The 17,877-nt window shown below is 37.9% G+C and overlaps 1 protein-coding gene and 1 pseudogene across 4 annotated transcripts in view; both read left to right on the top strand.

Moving 5' to 3' along the window:
• LOC100881222 (2-acylglycerol O-acyltransferase 2-like) overlaps positions 1 to 17,877 on the top strand; it is a 175,033-nt gene that overhangs the window by 49,823 nt on the left and 107,333 nt on the right. The gene's annotated exons all lie outside the window — the stretch shown is intronic.
• On the top strand, positions 585 to 13,018 carry LOC143266083 (uncharacterized; annotated as a pseudogene).

Raw genomic sequence — 17,877 nt, 5'->3', positions numbered from 1 at the left:
GTTATAGGGTCTGAGCGCTTAACGGCCCCAGGAAACAAGATTCAAAAAAACCATATGGATCGTGTAGCCTGCTTCGAGTAGACCACACGTACCCATGTTTGGAGTTCCAAATCACCGTCGTCGCTCCAGAAGAGGAGGAAATGTCTCCCGAGCGGTCGAAGTACATCGGACATACGGCGACTTGAAATGCTCATATCCCACCCGCGTTTAGGGCTACAGAGCTAATCGAGTGTTCTTTGGAAAGCTGGAGAAACGTACTTTCTGATGCGTGTATCAAGTATTAAGAAAGCAGCGATGAAGATGCTACCGAGTGGAGGAACTGAAATTCATTGATTGCACACAAATGCATTCGACGGACCACTCCAGCTACACGCTCAATGTGTGCCCCCCTTCGAGGCGAACAAAATGCGATATCCCAATCGAAAATCCATTGGGGGCCCGATACTTTAATTTCGAAAAAACCGTAGATGGTCGCACCCGATTTTACAAATTTCGCACACCTACCTCCATATAAGCATGAGAAAGCCGTTCTGGAAGCACTTAAGCCTCGCTGTCACTCCCTTCTGCTTCCGTTTCTTCTCCGGATGGTACTAAGAGCTCCGTTAACTGCGCAGCCGGGCGCAGGATCTGCGGGAGGTACCGAGCATGAGCCAAGTAGAAGATGGCAGCGGCCACATGTGAGCAGCAGACTACTGTCCGGTTTCCATTCGGGCACTCACACCAATATCACCGAATTCCTTCAACCTGGTCCATTTTCGGTTCGTAATGAATATAGTGCCGGTAAGTTTTTGCGTTCACGTGTCGCGACGTGATTTCTAGACGGACGATGTTCGGTGTTTCTTTTACGAACATCATGAAGACATTGTTGGTGTCGATTTGATATGGGCCCAAGGTCAATAGGAGTAAGCGGTTTCGAGTCAGTTTCGGGAAATCGGACAGGGTGGTGGCCGAAGTCCGTTACAGAAGTGTGCTTCTGCGCTCTATTGCCACCACCTACTTCGGCTACCACCCTGACCGATTTCCCGAAACTGACTCGAGACCACTTACTGCTATTGACCTTGGGCCCATATCAAATCGACACCAACAATGTCTTCATGATGTTTGTAAAAGAAACACCGAACATCGTCCGTCTAGAAATCAAGTCGCGACACGTGAACGCAAAAACTTACCGGCACTATATTCATTACGAACCGAAAATGGACCAGGTTGAAGGAATTCGGTGATATTGGTGTGAGTGCCCGAATGGAAACCGGACAGTAGGCTGCTGCTCACATGTGGCCGCTGCCATCTTCTACTTGGCTCATGCTCGGTACCTCCCGCAGATCCTGCGCCCGGCTGCGCAGTTAACGGAGCTCTTAGTACCATCCGGAGAAGAAACGGAAGCAGAAGGGAGTGACAGCGAGGCTTAAGTGCTTCCAGAACGGCTTTCTCATGCTTATATGGAGGTAGGTGTGCGAAATTTGTAAAATCGGGTGCGACCATCTACGGTTTTTTCGAAATTAAAGTATCGGGCCCCCAATGGATTTTCGATTGGGATATCGCATTTTGTTCGCCTCGAAGGGGGGCACACATTGAGCGTGTAGCTGGAGTGGTCCGTCGAATGCATTTGTGTGCAATCAATGAATTTCAGTTCCTCCACTCGGTAGCATCTTCATCGCTGCTTTCTTAATACTTGATACACGCATCAGAAAGTACGTTTCTCCAGCTTTCCAAAGAACACTCGATTAGCTCTGTAGCCCTAAACGCGGGTGGGATATGAGCATTTCAAGTCGCCGTATGTCCGATGTACTTCGACCGCTCGGGAGACATTTCCTCCTCTTCTGGAGCGACGACGGTGATTTGGAACGCCAAACATGGGTACGCGTGGTCTACTCGAAGCAGGCTACACGATCCATATGGTTTTTTTGAATTTTTTTTTTCGGGGCCAAAAAGTGTATCTTATGCGCCGAGACCCTTTACTTGCAATATCTTATTAGAGTAAAATCATCGATGTACGCGCAACACTTGAAATTACAAGTAAATATGTCCCGAAGTATGTCATGTTTGGTCTCATTTTAATCGGAAAAATGTCAAGAATTAATTGGTAAAAGTTTGGTAACGAAAAAGTCAAAAATAAAAAAGTTTTATTCTTGTATTAGGAGTGTCCTTCTAGTAGGTCACTGTTTGTTTACGTTCAGTCTCCTTCGCTCGAAATGTAGCACCTTTACGATATACGCAAACGGCGACCGTGATATTTTTCTCTTCTGTCCTTTTCTACGTTCGGCAAGACATCAATCAATGTAGGACCTGTACGATATACGCAAAACCTCACTCCCGAAAGATTTGCTTATATAGAATATCCACTGTATATCTGATTCGTAACAAGCAACTCGCCAGACCCGAGCGAGTTGCTTATTACAAATCAAGACTGTAATAATTTTTGAAGTGTTTTGCTCAAACGCATCCAACGGAATTTTTTATTCTTTATAATTTATCAGAATCGTCGGATCTCACTTACGATACAATAGTATGGAATCGGAGAGAAAAAATTCGTGTCGGTTGCCGGGAATCGAACTCGGAACCACAAGTCGCCGACTCTACGCGTTTACCCATGCAATTTCTTAAAAGTTTATTTTCTAATAATCGTAATAACGAAATCATATTGCACCGAATTTAGATAACAGAAAATAATATAGCACATTATCTCTTGCCGGCTATTAATTCGTCTTATTATAAAATAGATTTGAAATAATTATGAATAATTATCAAAATGTGACATTAATGCATTAGCTTCTGATGCAAAAATGTTTTGAATTATCGTTATACATTTCTATATCCATGAAATAAAAAGAAATTGTATATAATAGTACATGCGGTAGCATTTAACATAATACTGGAACTATTGTGGATAATATCACGTAACATAACCCATATTAAAAGTATTACAAAAAAGAATATTAGAGAAAACGGGGAGGAAACGAACAGAAAACTAAGAAAGAAAATTAAACTGAGACTTGTAATGTAAATATATTTTAATAAGGAAACTAAAAGGAATCTATTCGTTTACGTCGTCTCTATTGACGGTCTGCTTTTGTCTGAATCTCCTAGATTTCTACTGCCTCGCACTTTTGTCTCTCCCTCTCACTCTCTCTTACTCGCTCTCTCACTCTTTCTCTCGCACTCATCGTTCATTCGCTCTTACCATTCGCGCTCTTTTACAAAACCTATAACAAGAAAATTAAAAATATAACATGAAAAAGCTAATAAAATAATTTTAAGACAAAAAAATACGCCGACTTCGAAATGCACTAAAAAGTATAAAATAATTTCTATTTCCTAATGAAGTAATTTCTATTTCATTCAATCATACAATTACGTAACAGATATGAATGAAACCAATTTACTCGTTAGGTAGTATATTAAATACATTTCAACCTTTTCGGAAGCGGCGCAAAATTAAAAGATTTTCTTGAACATGTCAACCTTTGGACAGCCGAACATAAGCAAAGCTTGTATAGCTGTTTTTTTGTCTATACATACATATAACTCGACAGCTCGCCGCGAAATAGGTGCTAGTGCGTATAGAATTGCTACACGGTATTTCGCGGCTAGCTCGGTAACGGCCCGCGACCCCGCTTCGCCCGCGAATTCTCGGTCGGCCCTTCCTGACTGTGCCCGCGACGATGACCGTCGCGGCGCCTCCGCGGATTCGCGCGCGCGTAGCACTTCGGCGCCCGATCCGAATCCGTTCGATATCGCTTTATTTAATTTGATAATTGGGCGCCAGACGCTTCTCAGCGTCGCGATAAGGAACTTAGACGCGAAACGAGACTCTAGAGCGGAAAGATGTGAAAACCGTTTCTGTCAATCCCGGAAAAACGCGGAAGATTCGAATCGGCGGCGGAACGGCTCGGTAGCTCAGTATCCGAACGCAATGGTAGAGTGGCGGGATTCTTTAAGGGTAAAGGAGCTAAACGCGGAGGCGGATGAGAGTACGTGATTCGGGATAATTCGCGAGAAACCTCAATCTAGCGGTATTTGTTAACAGCGGTGTTTTATTTAAAATCTAAATAACCTAGGCGTACAGTGTAATCCAGTATCGGAATTTGATTTAATCGTAACGCTCTCGGCGGAAGGCCGAGATACGATCTCCGCGAGATTTTAACCACGGAAGCGAAATATGCAAGTTCCTAAGCGGAATACAATCTTTGATATTTCCTCGATTCCCGGAACGGTACGCGACGCAACTAATTTAACGGAAACGCAACGCAAATACTTAACCAAACGCGACGCAATTATTCTAACGGAACGCAACGCGGCGAAACGCGACGAGACGCGACGTAACGCAATTATACTAAACGCAACGGAATCTAACGCACTTAGTTTTATACGAGACGCGATTTAATTCTACATGCGGAACGATTCTGTATCGGCGACCGTCTAGAGAGAGAAAGCGAGAAGTTACGCGACAAACACGAAATGTCCGGTACGACAAACATGCACTTTACGTTCTACTCCCGTACCAAGAGTTCGCGAAATCGAGACGTGGGAGGGTACAATATTGGCAAAGGCCTACTCGAGACGATACTTTAATTGTAGCTTACGCTGTACCATTCCCCGGTACAGGTTCGGTGATCCGGCCGAGTGGCGATTCGAGAGATCGAGAAGCGATCTCTCGACGACACGAAAAAGGTCCGGACGTCGGGATCCGCGACCGTCCCGGACAGGGGCCCCCGGGTTTCTTTACCCTTCTAACTTAAGCTAATTTCCCTACGATACAAAGCCACTCCGGTCACACTTTGCAGAACCTGCCCGTGAATGGCAAGCCAGGTGGTCTACAACCCACGATATGACGATCTCGATTTCGCGCTCTTTTACAAATATAACACGGTAATGGAGGGGCTCACCAAGGTGTCCAGGCACAGGTCGCAGCGGAATCGGGATTTCTCCTCTCGGATCGATAATAGAAAACGTAACAAAAAAGCACTCGGCAATTGCCAGATACAGAATAGGGATCCGCGAGCCCTTGCGCCGGTATTAGGACACCTCGTAGCCTACCCCCACCCTCTGCCGGAGTTTCCGAATTCTGACGAAGTCTTCTTCGGCAGGGCTTCTTCCGTCTCCGCAGCCTCTCTTCTTCTATCGTAGGGCCGGAGCGGGGAAGCGGCAGGGAATCGGCACTTTCCTTCGGCGTACGTCGGTTTCTCGCTGGGTTCTCTCCTCTTACTCCGCTGCCTCTCTTCGTCTGTCGGAGGATCCGAGCGGGGTAGCGGTAGAGCAGCAGCGTTTTCCCTCGACGTACGTCGCTCCTTCGTTGACAGTGACGTCATTCTCCGGCGGTACATATAAAATAGTATAGCGGCAGAATTTGTTCTTACGATATTATACGCGCTTCGTTCTCTCTCTAGACGGTATCTGACGGCGACCTATGACCCGTCCGGTCTCCCGAGGAGGCTCCTTGTGACGGGTATAAAATACCACGTCACAGAATGTATAGTATTTTTAATTATGCGCCGCCTCCGAAAAGGTTGAAATGTATTTAGTATACTACCTAACGAGTTTCATTCATATCTGTTACGTAATTGTATGATTGAATGAAATACAAATTACTTCATTAGGAAATAGAAATTATTTTATACTTTTTAGTGCATTTCGAAGTCGGCGTATTTTTTTTCTTAAAATTATTTTATTTCACGCTTTTTATCGGCCGACAAGACGTGTTTGTAGAAACAGTAGAAAATCGGCGACTACATGTTGACTCATACACCACCAGAGATACGGAGGCATACGTAGAATTCAATATACAGTATTCACTCCGTAAATGTTAATAAATAAAAAGATCTCTACCGTAAATGTTAAAATTATATCCCCACTACTGGGGGGATCCCCCTCGAAATCAGTCAAGAATGAAACACGATCGGTCGCCAAAACGACGAGGATCGATTATCGGTGAGACACAACTAATGCTAGCAAAGGAAAAGATTGTAATTTTTTTATTTCTTACTATTTTTTCATGAAACTTTTACTGTTATATTTGTCTAGATTTCCTGATTAAAATGACACCAAACATGATATAATTACGTTAACAATAGTGTGTGTAACGAGTGATTGAAGTTTTTAACATAAAAGAGGACGGCGAATGGAAAAGAAAGAGAAGCAGAAGGTTGACGCGTTCGGCAAACATGAAACACTCGTGCGTCTTCTGTCTTTTAAATTCAGAAATCAAAATTCTTTATTTTTGGGGTTTCATCAATGAAGCTTTGATTATCGTATTCGTCTCGTTTTTTTATTCTGATTAAAATGGTACCAAACACGGTAAAATTAAAATCATAATTACTTGTATAGCAAGCCTTTAGAAGGAATTCGCACCTCTACCGTAAATGTTACATCCCAAAATTTTATGGCTTGTTACATAAGTAATTACGATCGTAATCATATCGTGTTTGGTGTCATTTTAATCAGAAAAACGAGACAAATACGATGGTAAAAGTTCCATTGACGAAAAACCAAAAATAAAGAATTTTAATTTTTAAATTTAAAAGACAGAACACGCACGAGTCTTTCATGTTTGCTGAACGCTCGAAACTCGTTCCTTGTCTTTTGTATCGCTGTCTCTTTCTACGTTCGGCACACTACAAAAAATGTAGGACCTCTACCGTAAATGTTACAATCGAGACCGGCAAAAGTAACATTTACGGAGTGAATACTGTATCCATGTTAAAAAATCCTAGACAGTTTGCACGGACATTAATATCTCATTTAGCGCTAGTAATGTTTCATAATCTACCAAGAGTCACAGATAACATTTTCTCACCTAAGAGATCTAGTATATCAGAACTAAAATCTTCAGAAGACAATCACCTTCTTGCCAATCAGCGAATTAAGAGTCTACTAATCAGAGAATTTATCCTCACCATTACTTTTTCAAGCACAAGTTTTAAAAGGAGTGCTTTTCTACAAAAAAATCAGATTTTCAAAGTCGTACGAACTGACGATAGAGATTTCTCAGACCGAACTTGCTATAATCATGAAGTTGAGCAATATCTCTCTGGTAGTATATGTACATATTACCATACTGTATTATATTACCATATTGTCATTTATATTTGTTTCATATTTCTGCTTTCAATTTCCACAATAAATTATATATACAACTTTTGAGTTATTTATTCAATACTTTTCGGTGCAGAAACAGAAAATTATCTTTCATCATAGAATCTCATGGAGAATTTAATTTAAAACAGATCGTGTTTCGAGCAATCCTCTAACGTACCGTTTTTTTCCAAGGCTGAGGTAGTACGAATTGTGATGAACGTCACAATGTATCCGCGAATTTCGGCGCACATACATACAGGGTGTCCCAGTTTTTTCCGGCGAAACTTTACCAGCGTGTCCTACACGCAAAAGTAAGAGAAAAAGTTATATGAACATATGCTCTCAAATGTTTTGTTAAGGAGTTACAATTAATAATACAAAATTATAATGAACTGGCACTTCGTCGACACAGCGTACGAACGTATTGTAAATATCTCTATTTATGTTTATACAAACTCTTATGTTTACTTGCTTTGCTAGTTGATATCCACATTTTTCATTAACGTTTTATTACCCAATTAGCATTTCAAAATGACGTCCGTTATTACGAATACGCACGCTCTTACTCCCAAGACGATTTCTCACCATGATTGTTTTCGGTTTAATTGTTGACTGTTCGAGTCAATTATTCCTACCGTTGAAAAAAAAAAATATACTGATCGAATTGAGTAACCTCCTCCTTTTTCGAAGTCGGTTAAAAAATATGTGTGAGTCTTTGCGTCCATTTTTCATTTCTGACCAATTGAAGCCATAACTGTTCCAACAAGAGACATTACTCAATCGACACACGCCGATTTTGATGCGCTTTGAGTATGATATAGAACGCAAAAAAATATTTCACACGTATTTTTTTTTTATTGGCCATCGTTCACATTGAAGTGGTGAAAATAGCCCTCAAAGATAAGGGCTGAAATCATACTTTTGGAAATATCTCCGGAATTAAGGGAGATAATTGGAAGCTTTTTTTTTTAAATTGTTGGTCTTTAAATACCAAATTTTTGTGCGTAAAAAATTTTAATAAACTTTATTTATTTAAATAATATTTTGAAAATTTATAATTTTTTATTAAATTTTTGTACTAAATGTTGATCTATTTTTTTGCAACTTTGTTTATGTAAACTATGGACTAAAATAGAGGATACGTGTTTTTGGAATTTGTTGTTTGTAGCAATGCTTATTAGAAATATAATTTAAAATCACCTCCTGTGAAGAGGGGCAATCAGCATTTGTATTAAAAATATCATTATTTTTAAAATCTTTTACAATATTCTTGACATTTTTTACCTCTTCGTACGCCATTAATTGATTTTTCACTAATTATTGTAAGTGTCACTGTTCTAATTACCGACCTTACGGCTGTAAAAGTATAAAATCAGTATTGGCCATAAAGGCCTATGATGAACAGAAATATCTCATAAGGAGATTCGATTATTTAATAACTAGAGATAACTTTTTTGTAAAGAGATTAAGCTCACGGTTGTATACAGGGTGTTCGGCTACTGGTGGGCAGAATTTTAGGGGGTGGTACCTGGAATAATTCTGAACAACTTTTTCTTTTACCAAAATGCTGGTTAAAGCTTAGTTTTTGAATTATTAATAAAAAACACTGACCAATGAGAGCGCGTATACACCGGTCGCGCGACAGCGTGAGCGACAGCTTCGAATATGACGGCCGATCGTCGTCGTGAACAAATGTATCGATACTGTCGGTATAACGTCGGTATAACGTCGGTATAACAGGAAGCTATTACGTAAAAGTTAAATCGAACAATGAATTAACAAGTTAAGAATAATATTAAATTCTTCGTAACTCGTGAATGAGAAATAAACAAATTAGTTGTTGTTTACAACAACCAGACGAAGTATATTATATTTATTTTATGCCTTCAAAAAGGAAAAAGAATAAATTCACGAAAATTAATTTTGTCAACTATTCTAATGAAGCTAACGAATAAATTCACATTTCAAAACGAATGAGTACCTTGCCATGAAATGAGGTCGAACTGGAATAGAATATCTAATGCAGTATCTTATTGAAGTGAAATAAATCTATTGCTGCGTACGTTTAATTTAAAAAATACAGAAGTAACTTAAATAACACTTACTCATTGATTCATGGAAAAAATATTTGTGTCTCCAGGTAGATCCACCGATCAGAGCATCAACAGCTGATGTCCTGGCAGGGTCAATGAACTCTCAATTTATTTCACTGTCTTTTTCTAATAATTGCACAACATAAGCACTAGGGTGGCCCTTAGCTATAGAGCTCGATTTTTTTTTTTTATTTTTTCATCGCCTCACCCCCTAAAATTTTGACACTTGATGAAAAAATGACAATGTCAAAGTTTCAGCATGATTGGATAACAGGAACCCGTGCCGCAATCGAGTTGAAGTTTGGAAACTTGTACGATTTCAGGTTATCGTCGAATATGTTAGTGATCTTTTATTTTAAAAGAATCAGTGAATATTTTATAATGAAAATATAATTTTTTATACGTGTAATACTAGCGTTTACATACAATTACAACACATACATATTTACATACAATACATTTACACACAAATGTAACGTAGCTTTTAAGTTACCGGAGAACGTGACGGTTGGGTAACTGGGAGCTGTACATAATTTATACAAAAGTTGATAAATTTTCCAATAATCTCGATTGTATTAGCACTTATGAACGAATTTTGTTTAAATACTTATGAGCAAAATATTCTTTAATGGAATTTCAGTTATGTCTTATAAATTAGCCTATTATTAAATTGTACGTAACGTTTAATATACAGTCTGCGTTAATGTAGATTTGCTTTCATTAGGATAAAAGCTTTTCTAATTCTCAATTAACACCACGTTCAGCGGTATGATTTACTACTTTTAAATTTCTTGCAATTTCCAAACCTTTTTAATATGAAATATCATTTTTCCATAAGGAAGGGTCTTTTTCTGAGAAATCTGTAGGTATATTGTACCTATTAAGTCATTTTTTAGATTCAGTAGAAATGAAGCTATCAATATTCATATTTACATAATTTTGTACGTTTTCCGGAAGTATTACAAGTTTCTTTACTGAATGTTCCGTATTATCATTTTTTAGAGCCTTAATCATTTTCCTGTCTGTGTTCAATGGTATTATTTCATCGAAAAAGGATAATGCCACATTCTCAGACACAAGGTATCATAAATGGTGAGAAAAATTGCGTATTCCTATTCTAGCAATAATATTATCAATTGTAGAATACAAGTATAGATTTTGTAGGAATTTTAGATCTTGTAATGGCGCTCTTACGGGAATTGGTGCATTAATGCAGGCTAGAATGTATAAATTAGCTAAAAGAATACATATATCACTTATCCCTATGATTTCGTTACTATCCAATAAAAATTCTTGTCGGAATAACTAAATTTTTAGCACGTAAATTGCTTTAGCTATCCACCTATCATTATGAAACGCTCCAGGAACATGGAAAGTATTTCCTCGTGGAAGAGATCCACCAAGAAAAATGATCATCAACTCCAAAAATTCTTTGTAATTATCCCTCGGCTGCTTTTGTCGTAAATGGTACAAACAAAAATTTACTTCTTTTTCTACATCCTGGAGCTTTCCATAAACATAAGAATCTTGTATACCTGTTTTAAAATTTGACAAATTAATCTTAGACCATGTTTTTTGAAATTTTTTAAAAAGCGTACTTCTTATCTGATCCCTTGATTAGGTAAAACTCGATAATATTCACCACTGCCGGGAATCTTTTTGTATATCTACCATGCAGAGCACTTACTATACATTTTTTTAATACCGAAATATTTATTTCATTTTACATAAGATCTCTAATGGCTAACTGAATAGGAGATTAGTTTTCGTATTCGAGATGACCGCTTCAGCAACTACAGAATGAGATTCATACTAACATTAGCAATAAAATTCAGTAATTTTCAGTATATTTTTGAAAATTATACACTAACACTAAAATTATATGTTAGATACTTTTTCGAAAAGAGATGCGTTCCCAATTAAGGTGCTGGGGTAAGTGCCGAGAGGTTAAACTCAGTCCTCTTACCAAAGGCATCCCTGCCTCCCCAGTGCGTGGCCAGATCCTTCAGGAACAACGTCCCTATTCGACTTAGCATTGTAATAACAAACTATCTGTCCTTTTCTACAATCTCAGGAACTAACAAAACACACAGCCCTGCGACATCTGATGACCATACGACTCCAAGTCAATAGCCATCATCTATCGCCACACTTGGACTCTCATAAACGACCTTTCGCTTAGACCTCACGCAGGCTATCCCTATCATAAATCGTCCAAAGGCAAAATAGCACAGGCTAATTGTCCCCGACGACCCTCCAAAATACGTTGGCGCTAACATATATATATAAAAAATTATATTTTAATTATAAAATATTCACTGATATTTGTAAAATAAAAGGCCACTAACATATTCGACGATAACCTGAAATCGTGCAAATTTCAAAACTTCAACTCGATTGCGGCACGGGTTCCTGTTATCCAATCATGCTGAAACTTTAACATTATCATTTTTTCATCAAGTGTCAAAATTTTAGGGGGTGAGGCGATAAAAAAATCAAAAAAAAAATCGAGCTCTATAGCTAAGGGCCACCCTACTGCCCACGCGACGTCGTGTGCCAGGGACGTTGTACGATAGATTTGTCGGAATCCATCCGTGAAAAAATTTGCTTGCATTGTTAATAATTATTATTTTTACAGATTATTAAAGTTATTAATACTATGTTTACGTCTATAAAGATCTTCCATATACAGGGTGCGTCGCCAAAATCCGGACAAAATTTAATTTAAATTTCCCGCCGTTCTATACTTATTGCAAAGTTCGCGATTGGCAACCAAATAACTTGAAATATGTATTAAACAATTATAACCTCATAACAGTCGCAATGTCCAAACCAAGCGCAGAATATAACCGAAGAGCCGCGATTGTCGAAAGTATTTGCGCTGGCCGCACAGCGATAGAAATCATTCGTTTCTTCAGGTACCCGAGATCGACTGTATACGATGTAATCAAGAAATATGAGTCGGAAAAGTTAAACGGAAGTTCTCTAACACCAATCAGGAAGACTCATTCAAAGGAGCGTATTATCAAAACACGAGATATCGTTAAACGTGCTCACGAATTGATTTCGGAGGATCCTGGGCAGTCAATTAGAAAAATGTCATCGGTCGTCGGTGTGAGCAAAAAAACGATGCGTCTGATCGTCGAGGAGGATCTTCGGTACAAGTCTTACATAATAAAAGTGAGGCAAATGCTTTCCGAAGCTGCTATAGTAAAGCGAGTCGAACGCTGTAACCTCCTGTTGTGTTCGTTAAAAAACAATTGTGCCGGTCGCATCAAATTTTTTTCTGATAAAAAAATTTTTACCGTTGATGCAAAAATTAATAGGAGAAATGATCGGTGGCTCGCCCATGACCCTGAGGATGTTCCAGTTGTGGCCAAAACAAAATTTCCTGCAAATGTTCACGTATTAAGTGTCGTGTCCAGTGAGGGTGATGTCATGCCACCACATTTCTTTGAGAAAGGGGTGAATATCACAAAGGAAGTATATTTGCCTCACAGATGTAGTGAAGCCGTGGATGGATAATGTATCGTGTGTAAAACCGTATGTTTTCCAGCAAGACGGTGCGCCTGCCCACACGAGTCACTTGATACAAAATTGGCTGTCCGACAACGTTGACATGTTCTGGTCGAAAGAATTTTGGCCTCCTAATAGCCCGGATTTAAATCCTTTGGATTATTATGTATAGAGCGTGGTTGAAAGGGTTACTAATAAATCCAGACATGCTAACATAGAGTCATTAAAAGCCGTTATCAAGGCAACATTCGCCGATATTAACCGCGATGCTCCAAAACGGGCCTGCAAGCGCTTCAGACCAAGATTGGAATCAGTTATTCAAGCAGAGGGGGATATATTGAATAAAAGGATTCTTTATACCCTTACTAACAATGTAATAAAAAAAAAAGTTGTTAATATTTCCGTTATAGCAATAAAAATTATGTTTGAATGTAAGCTTCCATTTGTCCGGATTTTGGCGACGCATCCTGTATACATATAATAACAATAATACATGTGTAACGTCCCTGGTACCTAAGTACAGATAGTTACAAGCGCTAAAAGGTAAAGAGCGGCTTTTACCCCTAAACGACTCGATTTCGCAAATAAAGATTGTGGGATTCGTGTGGTGTGCGGTAAAGGAGTGAAATCCACAGGTCAAAATCTTTCAACAATTAGATTTATTCAATAACGATAAGAAATGAAACTAACAAACAATAATAACAACAAAATAAAGAAAAGTATATATATAAATTATAAATGATTGATTAGTATAAAGAACTAAATAGATCTTGAAATAATAATAATAATAGAAATAATAGAAATTGATAAATTAAACAATATGTAATAGATAATTATGAATTTAATGATATGAGACTCGCTGGTCAGTACTTTATATTGGACCGTATCTAATTCTGATCTCTGATAAAGTTAACTTCGCATTTATAATATTAACTAAATTTGATATTCCTTATATATGTATATTCGATTTTCGTGTTCGAAGTTATCGCAGAGACAAGACTTTACTTGATTAACACGCTTGTAATTTATAATGAATCCTACCTAACGCGGTCTACCGCCGCGAGGAATTCGACCTAAGTGAGATTCTCTAAACGTATTAGGATACGTTTTCGCAAAATTAGAAAGATTTACCTACTATCTAACGCGGTGTAGTCGACTACGGAAATGTACGCTAGAGACAGAACAATATTCTTTTACTAATTCAACTTCCAAAATTTAGCTAAAGTTAATAAGTTTCCTCGGAACAATTACTCTTGTTTCATTTGACTCGACAACTAATTGTCCATAGCCCTTTTTTGTCAGAGCGCACACTGACGCCCAAAACCAGATCGCTTAATTGGGGAGCCCGTTGTTCACCAGCTGCTAAAACAACCCAACGATCCAGAGTCAGATGAACAATATACGTCCAACAAGGTAGCAAATCAAAATTGACTCTAATTATGAACTCGTAATTGCTGAACCGCCACCCAAAAGACACGGGCTTCAGTGACCAAGCCGCTCAATGAGGAGGAGTAACTCAGAGCGGACTCCGAGACACTGAAGGCGCGTTAGCAATTCGACAAAAATATGAGTAGCTGAGAGCTTTCGTTCGATGTCCTAGCCTTTCTTGGCGCTAAGTATAGCACTCTCCTAACGGAGTTTCAATTACAAGATCGCTTGAACGGGGAGCCTGTTGTTCACCGGCTGCTAAAACAATCCAGCGATCAAGTAACCGAATGGCAAATACCCGCTTAACCAGTCAAGTATTAAGAATCTTTTTGGCTCTTTGACAGCGAAAATTGTTCCGGTTATACTAATCAAGGAGACTTCTATTGCGTTCGACTTCGAAAATTGTTCTGCTGCTTAGATGGGTTTCGCTCGCCCTTTTATACTCGCAGGTTCGCCGAATTCCTGGAATTTCTGTGACGTCAGAATATCTAAATTTTCATATAACTTCGTTATTATACATTAATTATAAAATCGAACGGTTTAGTTATATTTTAAATGTCGCTCTTCAATTAATGGCTATTGTTTCGATGCTAAAATGATACTCTAATGGTGTTTTAGCGAAAAATACATTTTCTGTCCTTTTCTATCAGAGGCGAGTCTATTTCGATTTACAGCTTTCTAGTTTAAGGAAATAATTTTGGTTCCGGCCATGAGTAGTTTAGCACTGGTTGATTTTACGTATATAAATTGATTTAATTAATTAATTAATTTAATGTCCAAAAATGCCGAAAATAGAAATAGTATCGCTATCGTTTTCTAGGATTAGCGCTGATCTCAAGGATTTCGGGCGAGTATCGCGGCACGTAGGCACATCATAGCGTAACGGAAATTTCGTATACAAAACTATTTATTAGAAAAATAAAATAAAATAATACATTATCTTGTTTTAAGGGGTAACACCACTCTAGAGCCCGAAAAAGAGGCCTAACTTTGACAGTTTTTTTTGGAAGAACGATAAACGTGTTACGTGCGGGAAGCGCGCGTATAAAGCCTCGAAGATTTGTTTGCCCTAACAATATTAATTGTTAACGGGACTTAATGTTTTGTGGATCCGGAGATACGCTAGTCCCATACGGGCCCTTTCACAAGATCGCAATGATTATAGGATATGACGGAGGCAATAAAAGAAATGTAATTCAAAATAATTAAAAGATACAAAAGATTATATTTTATAAAATATGAAGAGATTAGAATGGTACCGTATGTAATATAATGTAAATCACAATGAACTGAACAGAAATATTGTAAATATCCGAGACGCGCTATTTGTAGATTTGAAGGAGAAACAATTATTCAAATACAAAATAATTTTATAATCCAGTGAGGGAAATCCCAAAGTTAAATAATTAACTACTGGATCTACTTGCCGAAAAATTCATAAAATAGCTGGAAGAATAAATGAAACAACTCACCAAAATGTCTGTACTTGTATGAATTTCGAATTAATCAACCTCTTGCAAAATGTGAAATGCCAACTACGTCTGGTTCCTGGGAAGAACACACACACACATGAAAACGCTCCACCAATGAGAATTTTGAACTGGCCAATTGTGAAATTCAAATAAACTATAAAATAAAATTATACTTTAAAAATTAAAAGAATAGAATCGAATATAATTAAATAGAAAAATAGAATAATTGATTGAATTGAAAATTTAATGTGATAATTAACGTGATTATTTAACGCGAAAGCTTTACGTGAAGATAGAGTCTTTGTCTGAATTTTGCACTTTAACAAATTCAAGAACAAACTCGTCTCTAAACCACTTCACGGACCCTCGACACGCACCTCGCGATTATACACCGAAGAGTGTCGCAACTTGCACCTTTCGGAGAAGACCAGAGTGGGCCTAGTCCGAAATTGTTTATGTTGCATTGATATGCGCCTAACGAATTAGGCTGCGAGGCCAATGCGAAAGAGACCGTGATTCGTTAATTAGGTGGTGATGGTGGGTGCATGTGTTCCTCCCTTGTCCAGCTCTTATCTTTCTCTCTTTCTATATATATAGTTCTTTCCTTTACCCTTGAGCTATGGATTGTTAATTAGCTATTGAATAATTTTACATGCATAACCAATACAATATAAAATGTTAATCTGTATACATTATAAAAATTTAGAATGAACATTATCTATTTCGGTTTACAATTATTAAAGTTAAATCGCGCTCGGTACTGTAACTATTGTGGAACTGATTGACGTGTGCGTATTCATAATAACGGTATAAAGAAATACTATGAGTAATTTATATAATTTTGTAGTGTTGCAAAGACAATTTCTATTACAATTTTATATTGCGTCGTGGGCCCTTGAGGAACATTCTAAAACGCTTGGCGTTATCGGACCACACGAGTGTGACTTCCGTTTATATTCGGCGGTTCGGAGAAATGAAATGATCTAAGATTTTAGCCGTGGGACCACGTTGATTTCAAGGAAGGAATGTGTTATATTAACAATCATAGTTTAGTCGCCAAAAGATAGTCTATCTAATAAACATTGAAAGACCGTTACTGCGTTCGATCAGGGTGTTCCCAGAATGCAATACGCATTATCGATACACATCCGGTCGATCAAAACTACAAAGGAAATTTTGAAAAAGATTCCTGTTCGGAACGTAACAAACGGAAAAGAATTTCTTTTCAGAGGGTTTATTTAACACATATTGAACTACGATAAAATAATTTTTGATTGTCATTTTCGTACAAAATGGAGGCGACAGAGCCGATCGACGGAAACAGCTTTTGTAAAAACACTCCTACGGGAGGACGGATTTCTCGTTATGTATGAGTCGTGGGATAAAAAATCAAAACAATTTAGAATCTGTATACCATTGGCTGTAGAAGTACGTAGGGGTTTTTTGATTAATCAATTTTTGTGGAAGTTATGCGTATTTTAAGGAATGAATCGACTTTTTGCATGAAAAATGAGCACTAAATTGTTTGTAAAAAAAAAAATTTGCATTCAATCAAAAAACGGCTACGTACTTCCAAGGACAATATTGTTGTGCAGCTACTGTAAAAATTTCAATTCAATCCATGCAGTAGTCACCGAGAAATCCGTCCTCCCAGTATGAAGAAACTGCTTTCGAGAAAAGCGCGTTTGAAGTTTTATGAACATTTTGATCCTTAAATTCTCTGTTCACCGCTAATCTACAATGTCTGTACTATACATTTGGCTATCCAAATCAGTGTTCGCCATCTTCTCTAGCTTTCTGGATACTTCTGTTTCTTTTGTAGGTAACAAGTAAACTTATTATTTTAAATGATAACAATTATACGAAAACGTTGACTTGCAACATACCGCGCGAGTATTTAATGCGCGCTCTGAGGCGCTGCGGCAAAATTGATAATTGAACCATTTAAAACTTGTTTTCCACTATAAATCAAACGGCATTCTGTTCTTAAGACCCTACAGTATTGTTTTAGTAAAGAAAAAAAAAATCGACTTTCTGAAAATCCTAGAGTGGTGTTACCCCTTAACTTAATGTTCAAATATTTTCGCGGAAAATATTACCTACTCTAAATCAAAATTATAAGATAATTAATATAAATGATAATATATATATATATATTTTGATTACTGACTGTCGAATTTGATAGATCGATAATCGATACGTGACATACTGTCGGTAATTGGCAACTACAGTCGATAATTGATTATTCTAGTCAGTGGGTCCAAGATTGTCGTGATGATGAAACAAAAAAAAAA

This window comes from Megachile rotundata, chromosome 16 (assembly GCF_050947335.1).
Source record: "Megachile rotundata isolate GNS110a chromosome 16, iyMegRotu1, whole genome shotgun sequence".
Classification (NCBI taxonomy): domain Eukaryota; kingdom Metazoa; phylum Arthropoda; class Insecta; order Hymenoptera; family Megachilidae; genus Megachile; species Megachile rotundata.
Note: the sequence above shows the minus strand (reverse complement) of the source record. Positions and strands in the feature narration are given on the sequence as shown.